The sequence below is a fragment of the Photinus pyralis genome, unplaced genomic scaffold (genome assembly GCF_008802855.1).
Source record: "Photinus pyralis isolate 1611_PpyrPB1 unplaced genomic scaffold, Ppyr1.3 Ppyr1.4_LG1, whole genome shotgun sequence".
Taxonomy (NCBI): domain Eukaryota; kingdom Metazoa; phylum Arthropoda; class Insecta; order Coleoptera; family Lampyridae; genus Photinus; species Photinus pyralis.
The window spans coordinates 43,009,995-43,022,130 of NW_022170249.1; positions in this window are offsets into that span (position 1 = coordinate 43,009,995).

Consider the following 12,136-nt stretch of genomic DNA (forward strand, 5'->3'; position numbering starts at 1 on the left):
GCCAATTTAATTCCTGTTTTCCCACATTCGAGAAAAAATGCAAGCAAGGTGTGGCTTTATGGATCAAATAAGATGCTCAATTAATGCAAGAATTAAATATTTTGTAACTGTAATTGTACAAGATTCTTGGCCGCGCGGCATACGTAACCTTAATCTCTAATCCTAGAAGATTCTCAGCTCTGCTATTTATGTTGCTATTGTAACTTTAATGGAATTACACGGGCATATCTTCTGCAATTTCCTTGCGAATTTATGCTTCGCTATTAGATTAAATTCTTAAGGATACGTTTGAACCATTGCGTACTGTTATTATACGCTACGCGTACGTACATCGCCGATTCGTTACGGTTAAAATAATTAACAAACAAGCCTACACCAACACTAAAAGACCGCACTAAGATTCACTTTTGCATTGTTTATGAATTGAGTGTTATTTATTACGAGGTTTATGTTCTTTAGATTTATGCCCGTGGACACATTTGAACCTTGACTTCAGTCATTGAACGCAACCTTTTCTATAAGTGGCTGCAAAATTCCGCGACCCTTTCCAAAACACTTGCCCTCAAAATGTCTACTCATTCTTAAAAAATTATCAAAGTCCTCGTTTGAGATCGAAGGGACTTCAGCGCATTTTTGTGTGCAGATCAGTATTCTATTAGCCACTTTCGATTCAACCATCAATAACAGATCTTGTCGAAGGCTACTACTTCACTAACGCTTCCCACCACTTTCCTCGTGGCACCCGCAATTCGCTTTTAAAGATTTGACTCCCATCAGGAAGATCGTGCGTCTGGCTTCCCTGAGGTTCGGAGTGGCTCACCACAATTCCCATTTTGACCTTCGGTACCTCCACTTCGCGACGCGTTCCTTGGCGTTCACCGCAATTCGCGTTCTGAAGGAATGAGATTGCACTCCACCATCAGGAGAGTCGTGTCGCGGGGCTACCACATCCCTTTTACGGTACCCACTTCCGACGCCCGTTCACCCGCAATTCGCGTTTGAAGATTTGACTCCACCATACAGGTAGGATCGTGTCGGAGGCTACCACATTCTCCTCTGACGGTACCTCCTTCCGACGTCCCGTTCACCAGCAATTCGCGTTTGAAGATTTGATCCACCATCAGTGAGATCGTGTCGCGGGCTACCACATTCCCTTTACGGTACCCACTTCGACGTCCGTTCACCCGCAATTCGCGTTGAAGATTTGACTCCACCTCAGGAAGATCGTGTCGGGGCAGCTCACATTCCCTTTGACGGTACCTCCTTTCCGACGTCCCGTTCACCAGCAATTCGCGTGTTTGAAGATTTGACTCCACCATCAGAAAATCGTGTCGGGGGCTACCACATTTCCTTTGACGGTACCCCCTTCCGACGTCCCGTTCACCCGCAATTCGCGTTTGAAGATTTGACTCCACCATCAGGAAGATCGTGTCGGGGGCTACCACATTTCCTTTGACGGTACCCCCTTCCGACGTCCCGTTCACCCGCAATTCGCGATTGAAGATTTGACTCCACCATCAGTGAGATCGTGTGCGGGCTACCACATTCCTTTGACGGTACCCCTTCCGACGTCCCGTTCACCCGCAATTCGCGATTTGAAGATTTGACTCCACCATCAGGAAGATCGTGTCGGGGGCTACCACATTCCGTTTGACGGTACCCCCTTCCGACGTCCCGTTCACTCGCAATCGCGTTTGAAGATTTGACTCCACCATCAGTGAGATCGTGTCGCGGGCTACCACATTCCCTTTTACGGTACCCACTTCCGACGTCCCGTTCACTCGCAATTCACTTCTATTGGCGACACGAGAAAGAGAGACAGCGATTCGAGATTTACGAATAGTTAAACCGCGTGAGTTCGCAACGGAAGGTAAAAGGCGCCCGAAGTTGACTACTTCTCGAAGACGCGCGCGCGCCTCGCAAAAGGTCGTTAATTTCGCCCCTAGGACAAAAAACAAAATTCCGCCACGCAGGAGTTGTGCGCGTTTACAACATCTTTCGACGACACCAATTTGAAAAGAATCGGACCAAAACTGTAGTAGAAGATAGGAAAAAAGTGAAAAACCTTCACGTTAGTATACTACGCTCGAGGATGACGCCCAGATGTCGCCAACCCCACATCATGTAGCCATGTCCCTAAGGTTGACAAATTTCACGGCCCTGTAGATACACGTACACCCGTTGCCTTTCTACAAGAGTTCTTCTACGCGCCCACATTTGCTGCCAGCCAGCCAGCCAGCCAGCCAGCCAGCCAGCAGCCAGCCAGCCAGCCAAAGTGAGATTAAAAGCTACTTTTTACAAAAAAAATTTTTTGCAAAAATGCGCTAAAAAATCGATCACATGAGAAATTCGTCGTTTCCTCACCCCCACAAACTCCTTGAGAGATGGAATGGAAACAAAGCGACTACGGTCTCAAAATCGACCCTGGAAATCCAACCCTCGACCCTTGACTTCTTTGGAAAATATTCAGAATTTTCTTCGGACTGGAAATTGTATACTGTAAAAAAGGCAGATTCGTAAATAAAACATTAGCCAGCATTTGCATTACGCTTTTTTTACGTTTTATCTCTTCCTTTAGTAACGGAAAATATGTAAATAATTAAAAAAAGGCATCTACCATTGAAGGAGTTCGGTAAATTTTCAATTTTTTATTATAGGGGTAATTGTCTTCTGTAAGGATCCGTTCTAGTGATTTAAGGAGTTTTTGTGTTTCTTGTTCCTCTGAGTCAGATATTCTTTTTCTGATTTTTTAGTTTTTTTCTTGGTTGCCGAGATGACAGTTTTCTTCTGTTAGTTCTCTAGGGCGTTTTTGACAAAAACAATTTACTTCCCTTCTTTGTTCGTTTAATTCCATTTCCTAACTATGTGTGGTTTGTAGCGGTGAATTTGTGCATTTTGACGCTGTATGCCCTTTTTCTTTACATAAAAAGCATTTTATCACGTTGTCCTGTACTAAGAATCGATGGATATTCTCAGCGGCCTCACTCCTTTGGTTGGGAGTCTCATCGCTAATGTAGTAAGTCCGTCATGTATAAATCCATATTTATTTGTATGTGGTACCGGTGAAATCTGCTTGCACGACAACTAATTGTTGGATTTAACACACAATGAGCGATTACTCTCGAGCAGAGGACACTTCCGCGTTAATTACCAACGCAACTTATTTATTCAACAAATATGCAAGAAAACTTTACCCGAGAAAGTTAACAATATAAATAGAAACTTAAGCGCCGAAGGCGAAACCGTTGCCGAAATCGTCACGTATATTATCGCATCTAAGATTTATAAATTAATAAAATTCGGTCCAATTTTCCTCTATAACTTTCACTTCTTAACTCCGTATCGTATGTGAAGGTTTTGTAATTCGATACAATAAAAACAAATTGATTAACTGGTGTGAGCTACTTACCCACAAACGAAATAGAAATCCCTCAATCGCACTTTAATTGTTATTGTATACTCTTTGCAATAACAAAATCGAAAGCTTAAATAATGGATAGTGAAATTTTTTAAATGGCCCTGTCAATCGCAAATGAAAGAAAGTTATCGCGCACAGAATCTGAGAATAATTTGTACGTTTAATTAATGGGTGGGTAATTGAATCCATTGATAAGTGTATGAAATGGGACGGCGAGTCATTGATAAATGGAGGAGTCGTGAATAATTGCCCATCATCTTCTACCTTTTGTTTGTAGACGTGAATTTCCTCGCCCCATTTTCCTGGTCACGCTTTTCCTTGCGTCGTGACAATACCCGATACAGCTTAAAATGGAAATTATAGGAGTGTGTGTGTAATTCATTTACGGGCGCATTCAACTAGTTAGACTTCATTATATTTCAATCATATCAAGAATCCGACTTTATTATGTACGTAAACCAGCATTTAATCCAATAACCGGAGGTTTCCATTTTTGCAATTCGCCTCAGCGTGTGCCTCGCCGCAATAAAACTCGACGTCGGTCGTTTACGATTTTCAAAATGGGAAAATGTGGGCGGACGGCGATTTTGAAGAGAAAAATCCGCCGCTAATTGAACGATACGGCGGGTTTATTAGTTTTGAATTATGTTAAATGTGTTGGCGTGGGACGCTTTTCAAATTCTTCAAAGGATTAATCTTGGGATCGCATCTGCTACTAGATGTGCAAATAAAACTCGACTCATTCATCACAAAGATAACAGGGATATAAATTTTTCCCCAGAATCACTTCGTATTTTCTCAAAATTTGTATTTCGTCAAAAACTTCCTAAAATTTCCTGTAATTTACTCCTTGTATTAACTTCTATTTTTCTCATTTGTAGCGAATTCTATAATTTTTCTATGTTCCCTTATTCCTTGTAAATCAGATCAGATCAGATTTTCCTCTAAAATCCCCCACATTCCCACACTTTGTACCTGGGCATATTTCCTCAAGCCTTCTTCCATATTTCCCCCGCATTCCGTCTTCCCCCAGACCCACTCTAAACATTCACTATTGATAAATAATATTGAAACTTTTAAATTGTGTATTTTTTACTCGACTAAAAAACACAAAAACTATTGCATTCTCGATTTAAGTTAACTATTGCATTATTAAGGGCGACTGAATTTCGATTTTGTCTAAAGTAGACTCTCGAATCAATTATCTATCAATTCTATTTTTTTTCTGCCTGGAGATTCATCCGACTCTTCACCTTCTTTACATTTCTGATTTTTGAAATTCTCGTTTCCTTTCGATACGGTACCAATGCTTCTTCGGGATCCTTTAGATTATTCGAATTTCTCTGATCTTTCACTTTCTTTAAGTCCTTATATTTCTTGGTACGTTTCATATCCTCTCCATTAGTCCGATCCTTCGATATTTTTTTCGGAAAATTCAAATTCTTCAAAGTCTGAATTTTTCTCTTCACTACCCCATTGTTCAATTTTTTCAATTGCTGCGTGTAAACGTTATTTAGGTCTAAACACCAAAAGTAATAACGAGACACCCTGTATATGAAAATATTTAAATTTCTTAAGTAAATCTGAGGGATTACTTACGAAATAGGCACAGAGTTTATTGTATTAGAATGTTTGTCTCAGTGTTTATTGTTCCTTTTTGAATTGCATAATTCTTGTTTACGTTTTGTGGCTTTTGCAGATTGTGTATTTAGATTTGTGTATTTCATTGTAAAACGTGAAATTGCGTGTTAAAATGTAGGAACATCTGGTCATTTTATTATCGGACGAAATTTAATTAACGCACGTGTTCTTATTATTCTTAGAGGTTTCCTAAAAGTGTTACTAGGGATTTAATTAGAACATTTTGGATTTCAGAGACTTATGAGTCACTTTACATACCCTTCTGGTACCATTCTAGAAAAATCCTCCTTAGAAAGGATCTTTGCGTTATCATAGAAGCCTTCCTAGTAGTTTTTCCAGAAACATTTTTCGTAAAAACCCTTTTCGAAAACGTTCTCTAATTTCTCCTAGAAACTTTTTTTGCAATCTTTCGGGAAATCCTCTTTTGCCTTCTATCTTGTCTAAGAATGTCCTTAGTAATATTTTTAAGGACTTTCTTGAAATTCTCAACTCGATCTTCTGTGTTAATCCACTTCCTAGTGCATCATTAGGACTAATTTTGTCGGAGTAATTAACTCCAAACTTCAGCATCGACGTTAATTAGTAGACGAATCCACGTTGAACACTATTTGGAAAAGTCGTGTTGGAATAAAAAAAATTCTCAACTCGATCTTCTGTGTTAATCCACTTCCTAGTGCATCATACGATACATTAGGACTAATTTTGTCAGAAAAATTAATTCCAAACTACAATACCGACGATAATTAATAGATCAATCCATTTTGAAGAGTTATTAGGAAAAGCCGTGTTGGAATAAAAAAATTCTTAACCCGATCTTCTGTGTTAATCTACTTCATCGTACATTAGGACTAATTTTGTCGGAGTAATTCCAAACCGCAGTCTCGATTAGATTACATTAATCCAATTTAAAGAGAATTAGGAAAAGTCGCGGTGGAATAAAAAATTCTTTTGAGTTAATCCACTTCCTAGTGTATCAGAAGATAGATCAGGATCAATTTTGTCAGAGTAATTAATTCCAAACTGCAGTCTCGGCTGTAATTATTAGATTAATCCACTTTCAAGAGTATTAAAAAGAAGTCGTGTGCGAATAACAAAATTCTCAACTCGATCTTCTCTGTTAATCCACTTCGTAGTGTATCATATAATACATTAAAACTAATTTGGCTGGAGTAATTAATTCCGAACAGCAGTCTCGACCTTAATGAGTACTTAGAAAAGTATTAGGAATTGTCCTGGTGGACTAAAAAAAGTTCTCAACTCGATTTTCTGTGTTAATCCACATCCTAGTGCATCACAAGATGCATTAGGACTAGTTTTGTTGGCGTAATTAACTCCAAATTGCAGTATCGACAGTAATTAGTAGGTTAATTCACTTTGAAGAGTATTAGGAATAGACGTGTTGGAAAAAAATTCTCAACTCGATCTTCTGCGTTAATCCACTTCCTAGTGTATCATAAGATACAGTAGGCCTAATTTTGTCGGAGTAATTAATTCCAAACCGCAATATCGAGGGTAATTAGTAGATGAATCCATTTTGAACAGTATTAGGAAAAGTCGTGCGGGACTAAAAATTTTCAATTCGATCTTCTGTCTTAATCCACTCTCTAGTGCATCACAAGATACAGTAGGGCTCATTTTGCCAGAGTAATTAATTCCAAACCGCAGTATCGCTGGTAATTAGGAGATGAATTCTCTTTTAAGAGTATTCAGAGAAGTCGTGTTGGAATAAAAAAATATCAACTCGATCTTCGGCGTTCATCCACTTCCTAATGCATCATAAGATACAGTAGGCCTAATTTTGTCGGAGTAATTAATTCCAAACCGCAATATCGAGGGTAATTAGTAGATGAATCCACTTTGAACAGTATTAGGAAAAGTCGTGCGGGACTAAAAATTTTCAATTCGATCTTCTGTCTTAATCCACTCTCTAGTGCATCACAAGATACAGTAGGGCTCATTTTGCCAGAGTAATTAATTCCAAACCGCAGTATCGCTGGTAATTAGGAGATGAATTCTCTTTTAAGAGTATTCAGAGAAGTCGTGTTGGGATAAAAAAATCTCAACTCGATCTTCTGCGTTAATCCACTTCCTAGTGCATCATAAGATACAGTAGGCCTAATTTTGTCGAGTAATTAATTCCAAGCCGCAAGTTTCGCCGGTAATTAGGAAATTAATCCACTTTTAAGAGTATTCAGAGAAATCGTGTTGGATTAAAAAAATCTCAACTCGATCTTCTGCGTTAATCCACTTCCTAGTACATCATATACGATACATTAGAACTAATTTTGTCGGAGTAATTAATTCCAAACTGCAGAGCTTTTAAGAGTATTCAGAGAAGTCGTGTTTCGGAATCTGTGTTAATCAACTTCCTAGTGCATCATACATAGGACTAATATTGTCGAAATAATTATTTCCAAAATGTAGTATCGAGAGTAATTAGTTGATGAATCCTCTTTGAAAACTATTATGAATAGTCTTGTTAGAATAAAAAAATTCTCAACTCGATCTTCTGCGTTAATCCACTTCCTAGTGCATCATAAGATACAGTAGGGTTAATTTTGTCGGGGTAATTAATTCCAAACTGCAGTATCGACGGTAAAATTAGTAGATTAATCCACTTTGAACAGTATTAGGACAAGTCGTCTTGGAATACACAAATTTTCAACTCGATCTTCTGTGTTAATCCCACTTCCAAGTAATTAATTCCTGACTGCAGTATCCCCGGTAATTAATAGATTAAATCCACTTAGAAGAACATTGGGAAGAGTGATGTTGGGGGATAAAAAATTCTCAACTCGATCTTCTGTGTTAATCCACTTCGCATCGACGTGAAGTTTGATTACGTCCATCAAAAAGGAATATAAGTAGATATATCAAATTCTGAACCGAACCAACCCAATAAAGAGTTCGAATCAGCTAGCGATTTTCAAAATTGATTTCGAATGGAAATGTTGTCGGAAATATTTCTAAATTTAGCAAGAACACAAAATCATTTACGTCACCGCATTTATTCAAAACCCGCAGCGGACGAAGCTACCATAAAACACATTCTCACAGTACTAAATTAACATTTAAACACCGACTGACCAACGTTGTACCTACTAAACGCAATTTTTTATGGCAAATGTAAATTTCCGAAGAAGGATCTCTTCCTTAATTTATACCCAACTAACCAAATACGGATATGCGAAATATGCTTCTTTTTCCCGAGATGTTAGCAATGTATTACGTGACTGATTTCAAATGACACAGGCGACCTAATGAATGAAATTTACGATGACCTCTGAATTTTGAAATATTATAAAACCGTCCTTATTACCTAATGCGCTAAACTTTTGGCCCGAAACATAAAAAAATTACGAAACGTCGTAGCTTTTAAATTAGCAGATTGCTAAAAATATTTACCTTCATATACAGAGTTGGGCGTAATTCCCGCCCTTAATGCAAGCACTAACGATAGGACGCGTAACCACCAAACAACTACTAATAATTAATGTAATAAACGGCCTCCTTCAGATAATTAACGCAACTGCATGAAATAACTGAAATATTAGTCAGAACCCGCTAATTTTCAGGCGGGTTCGTCACATAATGTCATATTAATGGTTTTGCTCTAATAGCACATATTTTGTCATTGTCTCGCATACGTAACTTTCACAATCGTGTCTCCCGTACAATTTAAAATTTAAATACATATATTGTAGCCCACTTTTTTTGTTCCGCGAACAAAACGGCGCCCATTGTGTGCAAACGAAGCTAACAAAATTCGATTTGTCCCAGATATTCGCGGACTCGCGATTTACACGTACTCGCGGAACATTAACAGTATAGCAAAAATGGCTAAGTATTTAGATAAATGTTTCGCGTTTCGTAAAAAGTTGAATCTCTCAAGAAAGAACGCATAATTTCTGTAGAATTGCATTGTTTTAAGGCAATGCCATCTTAGAGATCCTAACAAGGGAGTGCACTTGTACATTCCGATGTGACATTATTGCCGGAGTTTGTATGCAGCGTATGTAGCTGTGATCTCAAAGTACACCCTTCAATATCAGTTGTAAAACTGAAATCAGTTTATATTATAGCGAATAGCGTGTGTGCTTCGGTTTTTTTTAAATTACTTAAGGCCGCTAAAAGACGACGCAGGCGACTTTAAAATGTATAATTGGAAGTGGCTGCGATACGTAGAATGGGATCTGTTGCAGTTTTTCTAATTAACTTATTACCAAGGCTCGTTATTAAGCGGATTGTAATGGAGGACGCGGTTATTTAAGCCGCGCAATTGAATTATGCGCTTTAGTTCTCGATATCCGAGGACAGGGTTAAGCTGCATTTGCATTGGAACCAATTATTAAAAAAAAATACTTCACATCGATGTCATGCGGGGAGTTATCTATTCTATTTTATTTAATACGGGAACTCCAGGAAATGTTTATTTGTATGCGAAGTTAAAGGACTTCTTATATTCAAAGAAACAAACAAATTTACAACCCCTTCAGTAAGAGATTGCTATGTAAGAGAGGATTTTCATAAATAATTTTGTAATTTTAAGACAGCGAAGTTTGTATGCTAAGCTAAAGTGTTTCTGATCAAACCCTCAAGCATACTCAATCGCAGAAACAAAACTAAAAGCCCCCTCGGAAAGAGACCGCTATGTCAGAGAGAATTTTCTTAAAAAATACGTAATTTGGTAACAGCACAGGGTTTTATTTGTATGCGAAGCTAATTAGTACAGCATGCAGATAATTTTAACCTGCAAAAGGTGGTGTAAAAGATTTTATTATTTTAAATGGTCCATTTGCGTCCCAATAACATTGATTTGAAGAGTGCACACCAATTTTTTCACGCCACAACTTTTGGCAGCCAAAAAATCTCAAAATGGTTAGACTTTTTTCAGTTTTTCGCTTAAAACTCGAAAACGGTACCATATTTTATGAATAACACTTCTTTAGTAAAAAAGGAAACAAAACCCTGCGTCGACCCAAGGGTGAACAAACAAGATCGGTCCAATAGAAAAATTGTTAAAGGCGATCAATAAACACCTATTTTTCCCAACTTTTCTGAATTCACCTTTTTTAAAGCATTGTCGCTCTAGGCCCGTGGCCAGGGGGTGTCCATTTAAGGATGTTGCCCGACCTTTTAAAATAAAAATATGCAACAATAAATTTTAAAAAATGTCCTCATTCGTTCTACATTTATTTATTTATTTATTTGTTTAACCAGACACCATACAGAATAAGAAAATTCCAATTAGATGGCACTGGGGCTCTGAACATACATTAGGGCTTAAGATTTAATTTAATTTGTTATTACATTTAGGGGATCGGGAAAAAAGTCGATATCATTCACTGAGTAGAACTTATTTAAAGTGATCATCAAGATCTTAAAAAATGGGGAAGTGGTGTACAGTCCCTAAGAACATTGTTTTGGGTGTAATTGCCAAAACCACGTCTTTTGTTCAAGTTACTAATGATTTTGGACATTATTTTAAGTTATTTCTAAATTGTAAGGTACTTGTCTTTAAAAAACACACCAAAACTTCTATTCCCAAATGACATCATTTGTGGTTGCGATACCACCATAATAATTTCATTTTCGAAATTCCTTTACTAACACGCTTCAATTACAGTATTTTTAATTAATTTTCATATAAAATTGAATGAGCTTGGTTTGATAAATAGCCCCCGAAATTTAAGACATCTCTAAAACCGTCGTTTTATATGTTACCCACGTCTTTACGCAATGGGCTAATGAATTTGAATTTTCTACAGCATTTAATGAGCTTTACAACATTTAGTAGGGGCGTCGTTTGGGGACCAAAAAAGCATCTGGGTAGGAATTTTACAGATTAGAAAGGCATGCCCGAAACCAGGGTACAGCCACAAGTTCAATCGTTCCATATTTGTCATGGTTGCTGAGACAAATACCATGCAAGAGGTAATAATACAAGTTCAAGACAAAATTATCTGGTCTGAATATGCGAAAAGTGGAAATTCACTTTTCGATTCTTCAACTCTAAAGAAGTTTGTGAATACGTTGATACATTGAATACATTTTTGGACCAATTAAATGCCTCTAATAAGGACCCTGATTTAACATGAATACAGAGAGAAAGAATGAAATTGCTATAGTCTGTCTAAAATTGACGCGAAGTAATAAATTAAAAATTAGTGAAATAGAAATAGTATTTTTGTATGGAAGTGCTTCTCTGTCTCTGTCTATCAAGTAAATTTATTACTTCGCGTCAATTTTAGACAGACTATAGTAACCCTTTTCGTACAGTTTTTAGGCATGAGGTGACACAATAATCTTCAGTTGCATGTTTCGATTTCAAGGCATTTCATTTTGTGAAGGTATTTGGTTCACTCGTATCAAATTAATTCAAAATTAGTAAACTCTGCGACAATTATTGATTAAAGCTAATAAAAAGGCAAGAACGAAATTATATATTATAAATGCCGACGTCGCCGACGCAATGGACTACAAGTGTTTCTAATTTTCGACTTGGATTGATATTGATAAGATAATTGTAATCGTCATGTATAAATTTTTGATTTGGAAAATGATTGATTGAAACTAACGGCAGTTACATGTGTGGCGGTAAATTTCCATACACAATATTTAGTCACCCTTTACCTATTGTCCAACCCCAAAATCATTTTGCATTGTATGCCCAATATTTAAATGTAAAAATCCAAATTACTTACTGCATTTTACCGGTACCTAATCTGTGCTTGTTAAAATTCACCCTTAGCTTTCTTGCTTTCGGGTACTTCGAACCATTTGAAATTTTTGGAGACCATTCCGCACAATATGCACTGCACTTCGCGTTAATACGATCGAATTATTTGATCATAAGTTATATTTTTGATATGGAGGGGCTGTAACGTAAGCAGGTAGTAATAATCACCTGATGCGCTTATCTGCACATGCGGTCACTTTTACCTTTGAATAAGTGTTTTGCCGTACCGAATGAAGTCGTTTCTGATAAGATATGACATGTGAACTACAATTTTTTAACCCAAGAGATTGTGTTCGAAATTAATTTTCATTCTCACATGGAAAAAGTCAAAATCTGAC